We start from the raw sequence: 19195 nt of genomic DNA on the forward strand, positions 1-19195 counted from the left end.
CCAAAATAACAAAATCTTGGGAGCTCCTGCACTAGACTTTTAACCTAAATATGAAAGTGTTCATACAATGCGAAACAATATGAACCTGACGATGACCGAAGCTCGAAACGTTGTTCGCTCTTCTACGTAAAATATTTTCTCAACCCAAAAGAGCCGTTTTTGCATATAAGTTTTGGGAAACACAAGAAGAAAGACAAGGTACAGATAACGTTGAAAAAGTATACAAAGAATGATTTGATTATGATACTTTTCTTATATCATATGACTCTAAACAATAATTATAAGCGGGCACACAAATATTAAAGTAAGGTTTGACACAGTAATATTAAAAAAAATTACTATTATTACATCTAGAGAATGATAAAATGTTGTTCTTTTAATTTTTTTTCAGTTTTCAAATATCAATAACATAAAACTTTGCATTTGATTAAACGAATTTTTCTGGACAACTCCACATTTCAGTATAAGTTCATTGACAAATATTTTAGGTTATACTTCGTCTGTTTGATATAACAGAAGATGTGGATGTTTTTCAATTGCTTGCATTTGTTAAACAATTTATCACTACCACGATATATTTGATTCCTTTGTTTTACTTTGAATATCGACGTCTACTTTTCCACGTGGTGCTCCAACACTATTCTTCTAATTATCCATTCCTTTAGCAGCACAAGTCCCAAAAATGGCAACCCACGTTTTCTTCAAGTTCTTAGTATGTAAGATAGAAAAAGTTCTCAGAAATGGCTTTAAACTTATAGTTGTCCTAGTTCAAGAATGTTGTGAAGAAATAAAGAATTTCTGATGAAAGAAAGTTTAGTGTCGAGTACAATCTCATACATTCCCTCAAAATATGTAATAACACATAGTTTAATTAGGCCTCATTGAGTTCAATTTGTTTAGAACGTTGTCTGTAACTTTTGTTTAACCGAATGCACTTCCACCTTTAATGCCAACCCATTTGCTGAGAGCTTCATTCTTGGACACTAGACTTTATCAAGTTATATGTTTATCTTTGAACGAATAAATTCATTACCTTCCTCCAAAGACAGTTCTAACATTTTGAGTCCGTTGATTTTCACAGAACTTCTGTACACAGCCCACATTTCTAAAAGTCTATTTCATACAGTTTGATACAGTAAAACCGTACATCTGAGGATTCAGAGTTTTAGCTTCAGTTTATCCTTAGTGAATCGCTGTGTGTTGTGTTGTGTACTTCGTTTTGTTGTTTGGTATAATTAACTTTTAACTGTCTCGCACTTCTGAAAGTGCATATGCGTTCCTTATGAATGATTTATAACACTATGTAACATTTTGTTCCTGGATAGTATGTGTTATTTCTTAATTGCTTATGTTGTAAAAGTACAGAAAATGGCCATTATTTCTTTCAAACTTTGTTTTTGTGACCTGGATAATGAAATTGAGCAATTCACCTATTTTCTATATAAAAATGGGCAAATTTGCACATTTTCATAAGGTCTGAATAAAACAACATATGAATCAAGATTTACATTTATTTATACTAAAGTTATACAAAAATGAACAAAAATGTTTAGAAGTGAGTAGTTTTTCGAGATTTGCGACTGTAATGTAAATCACTTTCACGTATCAGCCCCCAAATACAGTCTCCCATCATATTTTCGTTATACATGCGCTCGCCTTGCTACTCTGAGTATGCTCCCATGTTCTCCTTGAATTTATCAAGAGGAGCATCAACGATATGGACTTTCAGGGACATCCTGCAGCCCATTTTGCCGTAGTTCTTCACCAGCGTCTCAACCAGTTCCACATAATCTTCGGCCTTGTGATTGTCTAAAAAAGCCCTGAACCATTGTGACAAAGCTGCCCCAAGCTTTTTTTCCCCTTCCTACTGAGCTTCTTGGGGAATTCTGTGCACTTCAGGATCTTCTTTATTTGTGGTTCAACGAAGACACCAGCTTTAACCTTTGTCTCAGACAGCTTAGGGAAGAAGTTTTAAAGACTCCTTATCAAGAGCTGTGACAAATTGTTTCATAAGACCCAACTTTATGTGCAATAGTGGGAACAACACCTTCTGGTGGTCCACTAGTGGCTCATACTTAACATTGTGCCTCCCCACAGAGAACTCGGTCCGTTGTGGCCAGTGCTTCCTGTTCTAGTTTGCTGTGGTGCTCATGCTGTTCCAAAGGCAAAGATAACAGGCAAGCTTGGTAAAGCCTCCTTGGGAAACCCATCAGGAATGCCACCATTTTGAAGTCTCCGATAACCTCATCATACTTCAAGGCTTCTAGCAAGGTCTTGACGCTGTTGGATTCCTCTTTGAGGTGCATCAAATTTTAAAAGGTCTAAAATTTGTATAATATAAAACCTTACTATTCAATCAAACAAAAATTGTCCGTCTTACCTTCTAGAGTTTTTTTGCAGTACTCACAGGTAAAATGAGATGCCCAGGCTTTGTCTTGATCCCACACAGGCATGCCGAAATATGCCTTGTAGACTTCACACATTTTAGCAGAATACCTTTTCGCTCTTGTTTTGATAAATTGGTTACATACATATCAGAATGCATCTGGAGAATGCTTGCAGCTTCTTGATGCCATCTCTGATAAAATCAGATAGGTCTATGTGTTCACTTAGGCAGCTAGAGCTAAACTGAAGTGGTGAGTGGTGAGCCCCTGTATATATATATTACTATAGTAAGTTCTTGAAAATGTTTGTAAGTTAGAAAAAATTCTCTATCATCTTCTCAGCACTGAATTTAGTTCATAAGGAACTAGCTTTGACAAAAGGTGCACTTATAATTACTTATCACATATCATAAATGTATTTCAGGATAACCATAATACATGTTGTATTTCATAATAAAGTATAATCTCAGAATGCACTGGCCTTTTGTGTCAAACACTTATAAATTATATTCAACAAAGAAACATTAAATAAAACACTGGCTGTTGTAGTTTTATTATCACTGCTTTTATGTTGTTTTGTTTTTGATTTTCATATACTCAGTTAGTTTCATGTTTGGAGTTTGCTTTGAGTAGATGTGTACGTTTTTTCATACCATCAACAAACTGAACATGGGCAACTGAACCTATCATTTGTAAGTGCACATTTGGGTGTAACAAATTAGTAAAATGTTCCACAGCTTCAATGAGTTCTTTTTGGTATTTTTTGTGTTTTTATTTCATTTTCAAATTGCTATATTATAGTTAATGGTAAAAGGCGAGTACTGCGATTAGTTATATTTACTTCATTCTTGAAGTTATCTGTTTGAACCAGGTTGTCTATTTCGTTCAACACAACGGTGAAAATGTTTATTCTCAAGCTCTACTTACTGAATGTTAACAATCAGTGTTAAGCCAATGTTATTGACATTAAAGACGTTAGTGGTAAATAAATGTTAACATTAATACGATTTTTCAACTCCTATAAATGTTGAGTAAGATAGATTTGTAATGTTATTACAAAATTTAAAGTCTTTGATATTCCTAATGAACCAAGGAACAACGTTAGGTTAATTGAATCTGTCTGTAGATGTAAACTGTGGAGATAAACGACCAAGATACAACAGATCAATTGAAATGAATGAATGTTTTCAAGCTATTACAAAGTTTTGTTCTGTCTTCAAACCCAGAAAACATCTCCAACTGTTTCATCTGATGCTTAAACTAAAAACAATTAACAGTGTTTACTAGATGCAAAATAAGTGAGTTGACCTAAAATACACATGCTTGATCACAAAGGTGAGCTTTCAACAGTTCAATCTAATATCTAAATAAGTGATATACACAAAAGCTCGACATAAGAACGCGAAATTACCCATCTAGTTTGCAATCAGAAACCATCAATTTATACTGCCTTATTTAATCGTTGAATTTTTAAAATATGTTTGCTTTTTAATTTCGCGCAAATCTAAGCGAGGGCTATCTGCGCTAGCCGTCCCTAATTTAGCAGTGTAAGACTAGAGGGAAGGCAGCTAGTCACCACCACCCACCGCCAACTCTTGGGCTATTTTTTTACCAACGAACAGTGGGATTAGTCGATCGATTATAACGCCCTCACGGCTGAAAGGATGAGTATGTTTGGTGCGATGGGACTTCGAACCCGTGACCCTCAGGTTGTAAGTCGAGTGCCCTAGCTACTTGGCCATGCGGGGCCTATTAAACAATAATTATGTTTCAATGACTATATTGTTTTTTGAAAATATAATTATAAAGAGGTATTATCAAGACCATAATATAGTATAATGACTGTTCATTGCTCCCCAGTGACAATCTACGAACTTACAACAGGTTACGATATCCATGGTGGGCAGAGCACAGATAACCTATTGTGTAGCTTTGTACTTAATTACAAAACAAGCAACAATTTTATCTCAAAAGAAAGACATGTTTATAAGGAGAAAATGGAAACATGTAAAAAAAATAAAGTTAAATTGAAAGTTATTCTAGCTATAAACATATTTATATTATTCATAAGTTTAGAATACCCCAGACTTATGTATTGTTTTTGTAAGATTGTTTTTTTCTTCATCAGTCCATAAGTCCTCCATTCGGTTAAAAAAAAAAACTCCACATGCCAGAATTTTTGGTTACTTGATATGTTTTGCATTTTATCGTGGACAGTTTTGGCAACATAGAAAAAAACTGAAGTATTTTATTTTGTCTCATTTCATTTCATCGGTGATCCAAATATTCAAAGAGCCAGGGACCATCTCTTTGTTTCATCACAGTAATGGAACTTTGATGGTTGATATTTCTCATCCGCAAACAAATTCGTGAAGAGATTAGCCACTAACGGTTTGCCTATAGAAAACTCTTCTTTTTCCACGATTTAATCTCACTAATGTGGTAGACGCGGGCTAGAAAGATCTGATTCTTTTGATGCGGATGAACAATGGATAAAATCACTTAAACACCTTTCAACCTGTCTTCAACGAATTGTTTGGATTAAAGTTCTAGAGTAAAGAATGTCATTCTAAAAATATTCAACAAATAATACTTTCCATTTATTTGTTGTTCAGTCGACTTTGCTTTGATAAAGAAATTAAAAGTTCTTCAATCATCGTCGATTATGAATTGATTACCCGTATATGAATAAACAGTTAAAGTGAAACAATATTGTAAAAATATGTTTTATTAAAACTGACATTATATACATTACAAATATTGACTGCTTTCATTTCTCAACTATAAATCTAAGCTTAAAACCCCATTACTAAAAGTATAAAATACCCCAAAAGTTAAGAAATGAAGAACTTCATAAGGAACCAGACTATTAACAAACCTTTCACTAAAATCATTTAGAATCAAATACTAATGTCATGTAAACTATAAATATCTTAAACAAAATATATTTAAATGTTTGCAATGAATGACACATCAAAAGCCTTGATAATGCGATTAAAAAAGTAACAACTTTTTACATGGAAAGCTAGAGGTTGCATTAAATATTATTTTAAAATATATAAGAAAACATATTTAGAGAGGTTTACATTTCACTCTTGCTGAAATATTAATTTTCAAAGATCTAACAAGTGTTGATATACATATAGTAAACAAACTTTTTGGATATCTTCATCACAAACTTCTTGCACATCAAGCAGGTACAGTAGTAACTGGTATAGGGTCAGTGAGTACATCTTTCAACAATATAAATTATCAAACATCTTACCTCTCACCGATAATGTTAGCCATTGGGTCTGACCTTAGAGCTGAGCTCCAGTTTCTCAACATTATTTCCTAATTGTCTATTCTGGCTCAAAATCAAACTCGTGACCTCAAGCAAAGAAGCGACTGGGTGCTCTACTATTTTAGGTTTCTTTAATGTTAACTCACTAGTTTCTGCTAGTAAGACACTTTCTAATCATTCATCTTACATGTTCTTTATTTTAAATTGTAGATTAATCATTTGAAATGTGTGCGATAAAAGCCGACAATCCGACAAATAAAGACAACCATAATTAACGAAGAAAGGGACATTTTGTTGAATAAAGAATGAATAAAATACTATTAAGAAAGTTCTTTAAATATAGAAATTGTAGAGACATTGATTTCTTTATGTCATTCACGATGGTTTGTGAACCAAGTATCTTATATTAAGAAACTACAGTTTAATTATTTAAACAATGGTGCTCCAGATCTTGTGGTGCCCTTGGATCGTGTTCATTCTTATGGCCATGCTTATGATGTGTTGCCCAAAATTACAATTTTCATTGTAATAAGTCTTCGACTAATTTCAACAAACTTCCTATACGTCGTCTATTGCATATGTACATGTGATTCCTACGACTGCACTGAAGAAAACCAATAGCACACAAATCAATTGGATCTCCATCGGAATTGATAGGTAGGTGGTCAAATTAAGTTTCTGTGATTCTTTAGTTATCTTTCTCTCAGAAATAATTGTGAATGGAAGCTTAATGGCCTTCATCAACTGAAAATCTTTATTTATTATTGTGTTAACCAGAAGGAACACCTGTTTTAATTGCAATGGCTTTTTCTTGATTTGGGGCTCTAGTAACTGCTTTTTTTTGTGGGGCTTTTTGAATTTTTATGACAACGAATAGTCCTTTTTCTTTTGTTTGAAAATACTACCATAGAAAAGATTAAAATGTCAGTCTTTCCAAGGTAGCATTACACTATCGAACGGTCGAGAATTTCCTGTGAACTGTGTAGGTGTTAAACACATTACCCATTGAAAGTATTCTGAAACTCAGAAAAAAATAAAAATCTTATAATAATACCAGAGTATCTAAGTGAATGTTTGAAGAAGTCATATTTATTTACAGTGATCTTTGTTAATTTTATTCAAACAACAGCATAATATCATTTTACTCTTAAATACAGCACTTCTGAGAGATTACTAAGCATTTTTATATGATTTGAAACTGTCAACCATAACCATAACTTTTTTTATCTAGTTTCATTAATAATCTCATACGGCTTCTTAATCTATTTCCCTTATTTTTATTACAACACTAACACTGACGTCATATCGAATGGTTGAGACCATATGCTGTTCAACAAAGACAATGATCACTAGAGAAAGCATGTAATTCTTGAGGTGCACACTGTTATTAACATTTTGGTTTTAGATGTCTTTAAAGCGCATATTGTTTCTTTTGTTATCATTTTACTTTTCTTCCATTACAGTAACATTTTCAAGCCAAATAAGGTGCTGCTGTTTTGTTAAATGCTCTTCAAACGAACCCACAAACACAGAGCAAATAATGAAAATTTCGAGAGTTTGAGTCCGTCTATTTGTTACGACTTTTTTCTCCTTCCTGTTTAAAAGGCGTATGTTAAAATATATTTAAATAAGACTGCAAAATACCTAGTGTTACAAACACTTTTTTAGATATTTAGTATTTGCAATTTTGGAAGTGTTTATAAGCATTACTTTAACTATTACACATAGCGAATGCACGTGGGTAAAGCTTCGTGTCAGAAGTTCCATTCCTAATGTTATGTGCTAGAAGACGTTTTTAGAATAAAATGTACTTTTGAAAAGTTTCACCACCAACCAGCTAAAGTTAAATACCATACTAAATATGTGGTTTCAGCTATTATTTATTTGCAATAAAAGTAACATGCAGTGTACGAGTTATAAGCGCAGAACATAACAACAGTTAAGAGAAATCACTGGAACGAACTCTTATTTGAAAATATAGTTATCCTGGAAGGTCAATGCTGTCGTTATTCAGGTTTAGTGGATTATAAAATTAATAACAAATTAATTACTAATGCTTCATTACTTTTCAATTGTAATTATAGCTTAAACAGTTAAACAATGTACTTCTACAGTTTCGTGATCAGAATGAAGAAAGTATATTCACCAGCCACGAGGCAAAGGAATCTTTTACTTAGCCTTCATAAATTTCACTTTATTTTTGTAATGACTGGCTCTTGAAGAGTGTATTTTATCCATGAAAACAACAAGTTTGAAGTGATATTTAAAAAAAAAACGATTTCTTGGAATAAGTTTTTACCTGTAAAATGTTTTGATTATTTAATGGATGCGTTTTTGGCATACTTGACTCATTAAAATAAGTAAAAAAAACTAAGCGTTTCTACATGAGAACAGGACATTGCGATGATACTATTCATTTTGTACCTTACTCAAGAAATTATATATATGTCATATTTACAAGAATTCTTTGGGAGATATTTCCCAGCAAAGGGAATATTTGTCATGTAAATCAGGTGATGTAAGGCCCGTATAAATCTTGAAGGAGTGAGTGTTTATTTTCACGATCTCGTTTTACAACAATCTTTTGTGTGTTGTCCCACAAACACCAAACACACAAAAGGAAATGCATAACACGCAAAAACCAGCTTTATATCTCTTCATTGTGGTAATCCTACTACCGTTTCACTGACCGTACGTAATCCTGTTAGTTGGGACGTTTTGCAGAGCGAGCGGCCAGTAGTTTGTGAGAGAATGAAGAGTCATTCCGAGTGGCCACGGCACAGCAGAACGAAGTACACGTGCTGTTAAACCAACCGCAGTTTATCATTCAGAAGTTATTGAATTAGGAGTGAGGTAATTTGATTTTGCTTGTCGAGAGAGATTCCCTAGTTGTCCTCTATGAAAATTACATGAAAAATTCGCATTCTTTAGGCACAAAGTCGAATATATCGAACTTTCATACTTGAAGTCTTTGCATCTATGAATACAAGATTCCAACCCTACAAAATACACACACATTATGCATAAGTAAAACAAAAATAAGCTACTTGTTAAGTATGTCATATTTCGAAAATTCCGAAATATAAGCACGTTATTTGTTAAGGTTTTAAGTGTATTGATAACAAAGAACACCTAAAAGCAGTAACAGTTAACACCTCATTTTCTTTTCTTTAATATTAATGTAATAATATTTCTTAAATTTATGGGTTAGACATTTTAAGGTCTTTCATATGTAAACGGTTTAAATTAGTTAACATGAACATGTAAAAAGAGCTACAAACATGGGATGTTCATTGATTTTCTATTAATATTAAATATAAGTACATTTCAGAATTATAATATCTGTAAGTTAAATATAGTTGAAATCAAGGTAAACAGAAGTAATTGAGACTTATTAAAATTTACTCACTATTTACAAGGCACATTACACTTTTAATGTACATTTAATCTTTTTATTGTAATAATTTATAAGCTACCTGTCGCTTAATAGAAAAATAAAATCCAACAACAACAACCAAACAAAACCAGAACAGCAATAACAACATTTAGAACAGCATGGTTGATAATAGAACATAATCATAAAAGAAACACAAACAAAACAATAACAGCAATAACAACATTTAGAACACCAGAAATTTTTTTTGTTGGAGACACCTGGTTGTAGACTCGATACAGACCTTAGAATATTAAAAAAAAAAACAGATGCATTTGTAAACTAGAATAGAACATTTACTATAAATTATAATGCTTTATAAATTTATTACTCAAAGATACACTCACAAAATTGTCTATATAGTGAAGCTCTAATATTATTGCTGGTATATGATCAACAACTCTAATATTATTGCAGGTATGTGAGCAGTAGCTATAATATTGTTGTTATATGAGCAGTAGCTTTAATATTATTGCAGATATGTGAGCAGTTGCTTTAATATTATTGCATATATGTGAGCAGTAGTTATAATATTATTGCAGATATGTGAGCAGTAGCTTTAATATTATTGCAGATATGTGAGCAGTAGCTTTAATATTATTGCAGATATGTGAGCAGTAGTTATAATATTATTGCAGATATGTGAGCAGTAGCTATAGCATTATTGTTGACATATGAGCAGTCTGCTTGAAGCACCATCTACAATGTTTGTGTATGTAACAAAAATATACTATTTAAACGAAATTACTTTCTTTCTGATATTAGGAGCGTTATTAACATTTAATTATATGTAGCTGGTGTATTTTAAAACAGTTTAATAAACTTAGAATAACTCGACATCATTATTTAACAAACATTCCTGGCATGTTTTTATTGACTGAACAACAAAAATTTAAAAACAATTTCAAGAAAGGTTTTGACATGAAATATAATGATGCTTTGATACTAAATATAAAATTACAATGATTTTTAACTTTAAGTTTTAAACATAAAATAGTAAAACACTGACTAGTGAAACTACGCAAAAGCTAACAAATTAAACGCTTTCCATTTGAAAAATATAATGAGCATTTGGATAATTAAAGCTTAGGCAAGAGCATTTAGAATTTAACGTGAAATACGATACGTAAGAAACATAATAATAGTTTTGTTGAAATGTTGTGTTTAGCTTTCATTTAAAAAATAAAATGGTCAAAGTTTAAGTAAAACCGAAATTAACTTAAAGTAAAGTTAGTTACCTATATACTTTAAAAATAACCATATAACTAAAGAACATATGGAAACCATTACCTATGTAAAGAGTCCAAGATACACATATTCATAAATGTTTATTTTGTTTCGCATTTATGCACCATATCTGTTCTGTGTTAACTGTTTATAAGCACTATATACTATAACTGTTTTGTGTTAACTGTTTATAAACACTATATATATATATACATTATATCTATTCTGTATTAACTATTTATGAACACTATATGTTATATCTTTTCTGTGTTAACTATTTATAAACGCTATATATTATATCTGTTCTGTGTGTAACTATTTATAAACACTGTACATTATATATTTTATGTGTTAGCTGTTTATAAACACTATATATATATATCTGTTCTGTGTTAACTATTTATAAACACTACTTATATATTATATCTTTCGTGTTAAGTGTTTATAAACACTATATACTATAACTGTTCCTTGTTTTTATAAGTATTGCTCACAGACGTTAAATAGCCACGGTAGTTTAACTATCAACATTTTACCCCTTTATACCAAATTAACAGATATTATATAATTATTCATCAAGTTTTACTTAACCTTTCTAAATTTTCATTCGTTTTTGCCCTAAAACAGGAGAGGTGCTTCATTCAATATGACAACACACACAAATAAAAAAAATAAATCAAATACAGGTAAACATCGATATAAAACGCATTGATAAAGCGCGATAATCAGTTGGGCGCGATGGGGTCTTAGGCCCCAAATTTTTTGGGGTTTCTACAGAGGCCGCCGCTTAATATTACACGGCCTGCATGTAATAATTCCTGGCGCTGTCAACTGCAGTAAAGTACATAATCTGCCAGTCATAGAATAGCTCTCAGTGCGTAGGCAAGAAGTATCAAAACTTTATTTTCATTAAAACCACAACTAATTTTAATCAGCGTCTAATCGTAAAAACGATCACATGATTGCTCTGACGGAACTACTTTTAGAATATCAGCCCCCATCAAAGTAATGAATTCGATAAATTTCTTTAGAATTCTGCTTTTTACATTTAATTTCAGTCTTAAAATTGAGTTTAATAAATAAAAATAAATAAAAAAATGCTATATCATTGGTGTAAGTAGTTTTGTTTGTTTTTCTTTATTTCACTACAAAACGCGTAAATTTTGCATTATCGCTCACCCCGAGGGTCAAAAAAAATATATAATCAAATCGGTATAAGGCGCAATCAGATACAACGCGGTCAAATTTTTTGGACCCCAACTAGCGCCTTATATCGATGTTTGACTGTACTATAATCCTCCCCAGTGGCACAGTAACATGTCTGCGAAGTTACATCTCTGAAAGCTGGATTTCGATACCCTTGGTGGGCAGCGCACAGAAACAACTTCATTAAATGATCTTAAATGCAATCAAATAATAATTACTACCATTCACAGAAAAAACAAAATGGCGGTGCGAACAGAGAGGTGTAGCCTTTTCCTTAATTCCAACAAAAAAGCAACACAATAAAAATGAAACACCAAACCTAAAGTGTGCAATCACCATGATTCTGAAAACAAATAATCTTATTTACCTTTTAATGATATTAAATTCTGTGGTGTATAAAGATAACCTTAAATAACAATTAAATGTTTAGATAACAATAACTTTTATCATCTTAATTAAAGTACTCCAAGACTGTTTGACATTTAATGAATGGATAAAACGACTAATGAGATTGCTCATCTCGGTTCTACGATCGTTAGATTACATGCATTGTCCTAAGAGAACAACTTGCTAGCGTCTTTAAGATAAGATGATCTCACACTTGTCAATAATTGTCACTATATTGTTGATAGAACAATAACTAACCATATTACACCTATCACTGAAACAAAGGAAATTTTATAATTTACCAATTATTTTATAATGAAAATTACATTCCGTAAAGTTAAGTGTATTATGTTTCATAAAAATATGAAACAACTTCATTAAATGATCTTAAATGCAGTCAAATAATAATTACTACCATTCACAGAAGAAACAAAATGGCGGTGCGAACAGAGAGGTGTGACTAAAGGGAGACCTTGTAATGATCTGCTGTTAAAGGAAATTTTTTTTAAAATGAGGCGGTAGAAAATATCGCCTCTATGGGTTTTTTTTCTGTTAAATTAAAAAAAGTGAAACTTTCTATCAACATATGACTTATTTCTGTAAACATACACTCAATCTCTGGATGCAAATTACTGGTTGGTAAATTTGATGAGGAGGGATAATTAACAAAGCGAACTTATATCTGTGTTGTGAGAAAATTACTTTAAAATTATATATATATCTGAAATCGATCAAATCTAACCCACTGACACGTGTGGTGTTTTTACAGTTTGTATTGGTATATAACACATGGAATGTCTGTCGGTGTTTGGGTAAGAAAAGTTCATACCCTGGAGAGTCAGGTTCTCTGTGACCTCTTCCTCCTCCCCGTACTTATGTTCTTGACGGATTTGTATTTATAATTGTAGAACTGAATATTATTTTGATCCTTTTCATAGCAATGTTCATGTATTGTGGCTCATATATAGTGATTATTTTATTCTATCACCAGAATGTCATGTTTGTTGGTGGCATTTTTTTTATTGTTTAATACATATATATATATGTATATATATTATTATTATTTTATTATTTAAAATTTATATATATATTTTTTCTTATTTATTTATTTTTATATTTAAAATATAAGTTAACTGGGGAGAGATATTTAGGACTAGCTTCATCATGTATGAGGTACCTGTCTAGTTCGCATAGTAATTCGTTTTTCATCCAATTCTTATTAAAGTACATTATTGTACTATGTAGGAGTCTATCTGGTATGGTTGGTATGTTCGAGTATTTGTGAATGAATTGAGATGATATAGTTCTTGGAACTCTGTATGCTGTTGTGAGGAGTGTGTTTTGGATTGTTTGTAGTTTGGTTTTAATTATTTTATTGCTTACAGTTATCCATGCTGGAGCTGCATAATATAACACATGGAGAGGAAACGGGTCTCAAAATCACAAATTACGCGCCAGTGACTCAGGTGCCCCTACATTCGTAAGCAGCCTCGGGGCTTACAAAACAACCGTTGGATATTATCGATGGACGTAAATATGTATATATTTTTAAACTATTTGGTTCCATTTTGAGGCTATTCTGTAATATATTACATAATCCAATATTATATTAAATACATCTTTTAGTTGTAATTGCTTTTCAATGTAATTCTTTTTTTTTAATAATACAATCGCGTGTTGTAATATGTTATGATTGATACTCAGTGATATGTGCGTTTGGAAATGTTCATCAGTGGTTCATTGATAAGTCTAAAGGCTCATAAGGATAAAAACTGGGTTTTGATAGAACAAATAAAAACATTTAGGAATTTAATAGCATTTCTATATAACTAGTAATAATAATTCATATTTAAAAAATATTTTGTTTGATTTCGGTGTGTAGCATAGAAATATAAAAAACAGTATACATAACAACGAATCACACATTATAAAACAGGTAATTTCTATAACGAAATATCAGTATCGTGGCTCTAAAATAATAATATTAATACTGTAACCTTATATCAACAGTTCATTTCTTTAACAATATTATAAGTCCTGTAACCTTATATCAACAGTTCATTTCTTTAACAGTATTATAAGTCCTGTAACCTTATTTCAACAGTTCATTTCTTTAACAATATTATAAGTCCTGTAACCTTATATCAACAGTTCATTTCTTTAACAATATTATAAGTCCTGTAACCTTATATCAACAGTTCATTTCTTTAACAATATTATAAACACTATAACTTATATCAACAGTTCATTTCTTTAACAATATTCTAAGTACTGTACCTTATACCAACAGTTCATTAATATTATAGATACTGTAACCTTACATGAACAGCTCATTTTTTAATCAATATCATCAATATAGCAACATTAATGACTAGTTTATTATAAAGAATTTTATAATAAATAAGCTGAATGATGACTCGTACACAGAAATACAGGTTTCGTCGTACTGATGGTTATTGTTTCTTTTATGCGTATTTCTGTTTCATTTAGTGACGAATACATATTCTCGAACTGTTTTTTTTTTAATTCCAACATCATACTCTGAATGTAGCAGTATCCGCGAGTTACTAACATCATACTCTGAATGTAGCAGTGTCCGCGAGTTATTAACATCATACTCTGAATGTAGCAGTATCCGCGAGTTACTAACATCATACTCTGAATGTAGCAGTGTCCGCGAGTTACCAACATCATACTCTGAATGTAGCAGTGTCCGCGAGTTACTAACATCATACTCTGAATGTAGCAGTGTCCGCGAGTTACTATATAGAATATACGATGAATACTCCTTGAATCTTGAGTCCCCAGTGGCTAAGAAATAAGATCGAGGGCTAACTACACATGTTGAGCAAAACGTAGCTAACTCATTGCGTTGCTTTGCGCTTACTTAAACACAAGCAAACGAAAACTTATTGCAGATAAAGCATCGATTATTCGCCCCCCCCCCCCTCGTGAGTCAACGGTAAGTTTATGGACTTACAACGCTAACACTCATGGTTCGATTCTATGCGATGAACAGAAAACAGATAATTATAATCATTGTAGAAACAAACAAGCCCTAAATCATCGTATTATGTCCCCTATGACGCCGAAGAGGAGTTTATTAATATACAGGCATTGTTATTTCGAGTTTGTGAAAATTATAACGTAATTATTCTCATCTTGGGGTGAATTTTTTTTTTTCCATGCCAGTTGTTGTTTAGTTTTTGTGTAGCGATTCTGGCAGATTTTTTTCTAAACATTTCTCACTTTTTAGTTTATATCCTAGACTTAGAATCAGTTGTTTCTATTGATGACTTAAATGTTACAAACCAAGACGAAAGTAGCTATAGAAAATAAGTTAATATTCAACAATATTATCTCTAACTGTCCACATTAAAGAAACATCAATGAAAGTGTCCGTCTTGAGTCTCTTACAACACTACAAAAACACTGTATAATACTTGCTGAGAAAGCATTACTAAACGATAATTGTGAAAACAACTATCAAAAACTTACCTAGAAATCCTGTTTCACATCAGAACTTCGTTGAAGAATTAAACAATGCTAGAACATCCATTACAATTCGCTGAACACAGAAACTACCATTTTCACTCAATAACTCCTAAAGCTTCGTCATTGAAGGTACTAAAACTTTCAAGAAAAAAGTCACATCTTTTTCTGAGTAAAAAGATTCTACAAAGAGTGACAAGGATGTAGTTGAGACAACTGTATTGTAGTTGCGTTTCCCAGTAACTGATAAAATTAAACATAATTATATTTTAAGCCATATCCCACTTATGAAAATATCACAAAAATTCCAATAGAGAAAAAGAGAAACTAAAACCTCACTAAAGCAGCTAAAAGAAGAAAGAATTCTACCAGAAGGATTACCGATTAGCTTGAAGCCAGGTCAACACCGGCATCGGTTGGTGTACCGCAACACCACAAGCCAGATTTACACCCAAAACCTATAGTATCTACTCATCACTCTGAAACAAAATTGATATCTCATGATGTAAAATCTTGTTTAGACCACTTAATGTCCCATTAAAAAAAGAAAACACCTTAAAACGTTTAAAGAAATTTAATTGTAAAAACTTTAACAGAAAACTATATTTTCCTTTCATTTAGATGTTGTCATATGTTCTTATATATAAAGTTATTTATTACAAACATATTTTATTCCTTAAAACAAAGTATTAGCTTAACCTTCGTCGCTTGTTCTAGATTGTTAAACTTTCTTCTATATATTTTTTTCAAATCTTAATATGACTTCTACAAATAAGAGGGAGCCCGGCATGGCCAGGTGGGTTAAGGCATTCGACTCGTAATCTGAGAGTCGCGGGTTCGAATCCCGGTCGCAACAAAATGATCGCCCTTTCATCCGTGGGACGTTATAATGTTACGGTCAATCCCACTATTCGTTGGTAAAAGAGTAGCCCAAGAGTTGGCGATGGGTGGCGATGACTAGCTGCCTTCCCTCTAGTCTTACACTGCCAAATTAGGGACGGCTTGCGCAGATAGCCCTCGAGTAGCTTTGCGCGAAATTCGAAACAAACAAACAAACAAATACAAATAAGAGTTGCAATAAGGAATAGGATGTGTTAATTTTGCGGTTGTATTTATGCTTATTTTTGAGAGAAAAGCTCGCAACGCATGGACAGACATAACAAGCCTTACATCAAAGGTATTGTATATACATATCTATGGAACTTGAAACCATGGGTTCGATATCGTTCAGTTTGTTTTATCATCTCTTTAAATCAGTGCTCTCCTCACATACACATAAAAGATACGTGTTAGAAAGAAATGTACTTTTCTCACATGTTCCCTTGACAACCATCATCAAACACAAACTACCCAGAACACTCATATTTCTTCAATATACCTAACATTATGCAACAAGAACGTTTAATATGATAGAGTTAATGGTGCAGATAAGACAAGTGAATTAAAATTTAATATTCGTGTGGATAAATACGCTGGAGATGTAAAAACAAAACAAAACAATATTTGCAGCCCTCCCCCCCCCACTGGCATTGCGTAATCTGCGAACTTACAACGCTAAAAACTGGGTTTCCATACACGTTGTGGGCAAAGCACAGAAAGCCCACTGTGTAGCTTTGTGTTTAATTCAAAACAACAACAACAGTCTCTACATACACATACCTCACAACACATAATCAACACATATATAAGTTTGGATAAAAGTAATCCAGAAGAGGAGTTGTTGTGTTGTTTATTATTTTTTTTTAAATCATGGCCTACCACAAGCTAGTACTGACTCTTTTATACTGTAAGCTTGTTTGTTTGTTTGTTTTTGGAATTTCGCACAAAGCTACTCGAGGGCTATCTGTGCTAGCCGTCCCTAATTTGGCAGTGTAAGACTAGAGGGAAGGCAGCTAGTCATCACCACCCACCGTCAACTCTTGGGCTACTCTTTTACCAACGAATAGTGGGATTGACCGTCACATTATACGCCCCCACGGCTGGGAGGGCGAGCATGTTTAGCGCGACGCGGGCGCGAACCCGCGACCCTCGGATTACGAGTCGCACGCCTTACTGTAAGCATCTTTCCTTAAAAGCAAGAATTTCAAGACAGTGCAAAGAATCATTACTCATCGAATAAAGGTATATAAAATATCTAAATGAAGACCGTGGATGTTACCTCCAATGATCAAACAATCTGTATAGTCTTTAATACACAAAAACAATACTTTTCGCATAATTTCTAGTTCCTGGACTTACAATAAAAAATGTTCGGGGTTTGGTTCCTGGCTGTGTGCAGAGTGCAGCCAGTTGTGTATTGTTAAGCTAAAATACACCAACGACAACAACGTAATTGATAACTCTGAAATAACATACAACACGCCAATCACGCTAATACACTTTTTCTCAACCACGAATTTACAAAACTAAAACTAGCGATTTGTTTATTTTTGGTTCGTTAATCTTTTAACAATTGTACTATTATTGTTTTTGTATTGTTTGTTTACTGAACCTAACATTATTTATTTATTATTCATCTACGTTTTTGACGTCACACATAGTACCTGCGTGATAAGTTGAAAGAAATACATTAAAACCATAATTATTACCATTCAACGACGCTGAGGCATAAAATGTCGTATTTATTTCTTTTAAGATGTCCTAATATCTCTTCTGATCAGTGCTACGCTTTCGCATGAAATAATATATACATATATTTCGTATCTTAGGATTCGTTATGGTAAGGTTCTAATATTTTTTCCCGCCAAGAAAAAAAATATGTTAAACTCACGAAACCCCTATTAGTCACTTAAGCATAACCCTGTCAGTCTACCACACACGGCTTAAAATGAGGTAAATGTTTTTAAAATACGTAATTCTGTTATTAGCTGTTGAAAGGTCTTCTGTGTCATCAGTCTGAAAAGTCTCGTCTCTCCAGGCCTTCGTCATGGTTGACCCGTTTTTTCACCTGATAAAAAGATATGTTTAATAATTTGTATTATACTGAGAACACTCGTGTCATCTAGCAACTACCTTAATGGCTACTAGTGATCTTTCTGTGTTTGTTTTGCATTAAGAATAGTCAAACAGAGAACTAGGAGTCTTTGAGAACCAGTATTTCTTTGTCAGTAAATAACCTAACACTTGTCAGTATAAATTCCATAACTGTCAGTCTTCGCCAACAAGTAAATAAATTAAAACCTTTACGTGATGACATCAGTTTACGTGTTTGTTTCCTAATTACTGGTGAATCGTTGAATGAATTCTCACCGTATCTCGCAAGTACCTTTTTGACATATTTCTCTTCACATTCACACAATGTCGTGACATAAAGTAGGAGTATCAGTGTACGGATCCGACCTTCGTTTGTCTTTTCTGTAAGTTAAACGGATACGTTAGACAACAGTATATATTCAGAATATTAAGATATTACAGCTAAACAGTTTTTTGCTTTAAGGTGATCCATGAAGTTTTAGTATTTCTTTAGAAAGAAAAAATAAAATCCGATAAATAATTTAATACTAGTACATTTAAAGTCACATTTTAACTTGTTGTACCTGTCTTAAGCTCTTCAAATTTTAACATCTAATTATTTTATAAGTATCTTCTTGCAAAACACTGACGTCATGTTGAATTCGCACGAGCCTTACTACAACGAACTGATGAAACTAGCCTTGCGAGCTCAGGCGTCTACAAATGACGTGGGAAACACATGATCCATGGGGTTGTTCGGTCTCATCCATAACGATAAAATATATCTGTAATAAAGGTGATGAAGGTTTAAGGCTATGTAACGAATTAGAG

This window comes from Tachypleus tridentatus, chromosome 11 (assembly GCF_004210375.1).
Source record: "Tachypleus tridentatus isolate NWPU-2018 chromosome 11, ASM421037v1, whole genome shotgun sequence".
In the NCBI taxonomy this organism is placed as follows: Eukaryota; Metazoa; Arthropoda; class Merostomata; order Xiphosura; family Limulidae; genus Tachypleus; species Tachypleus tridentatus.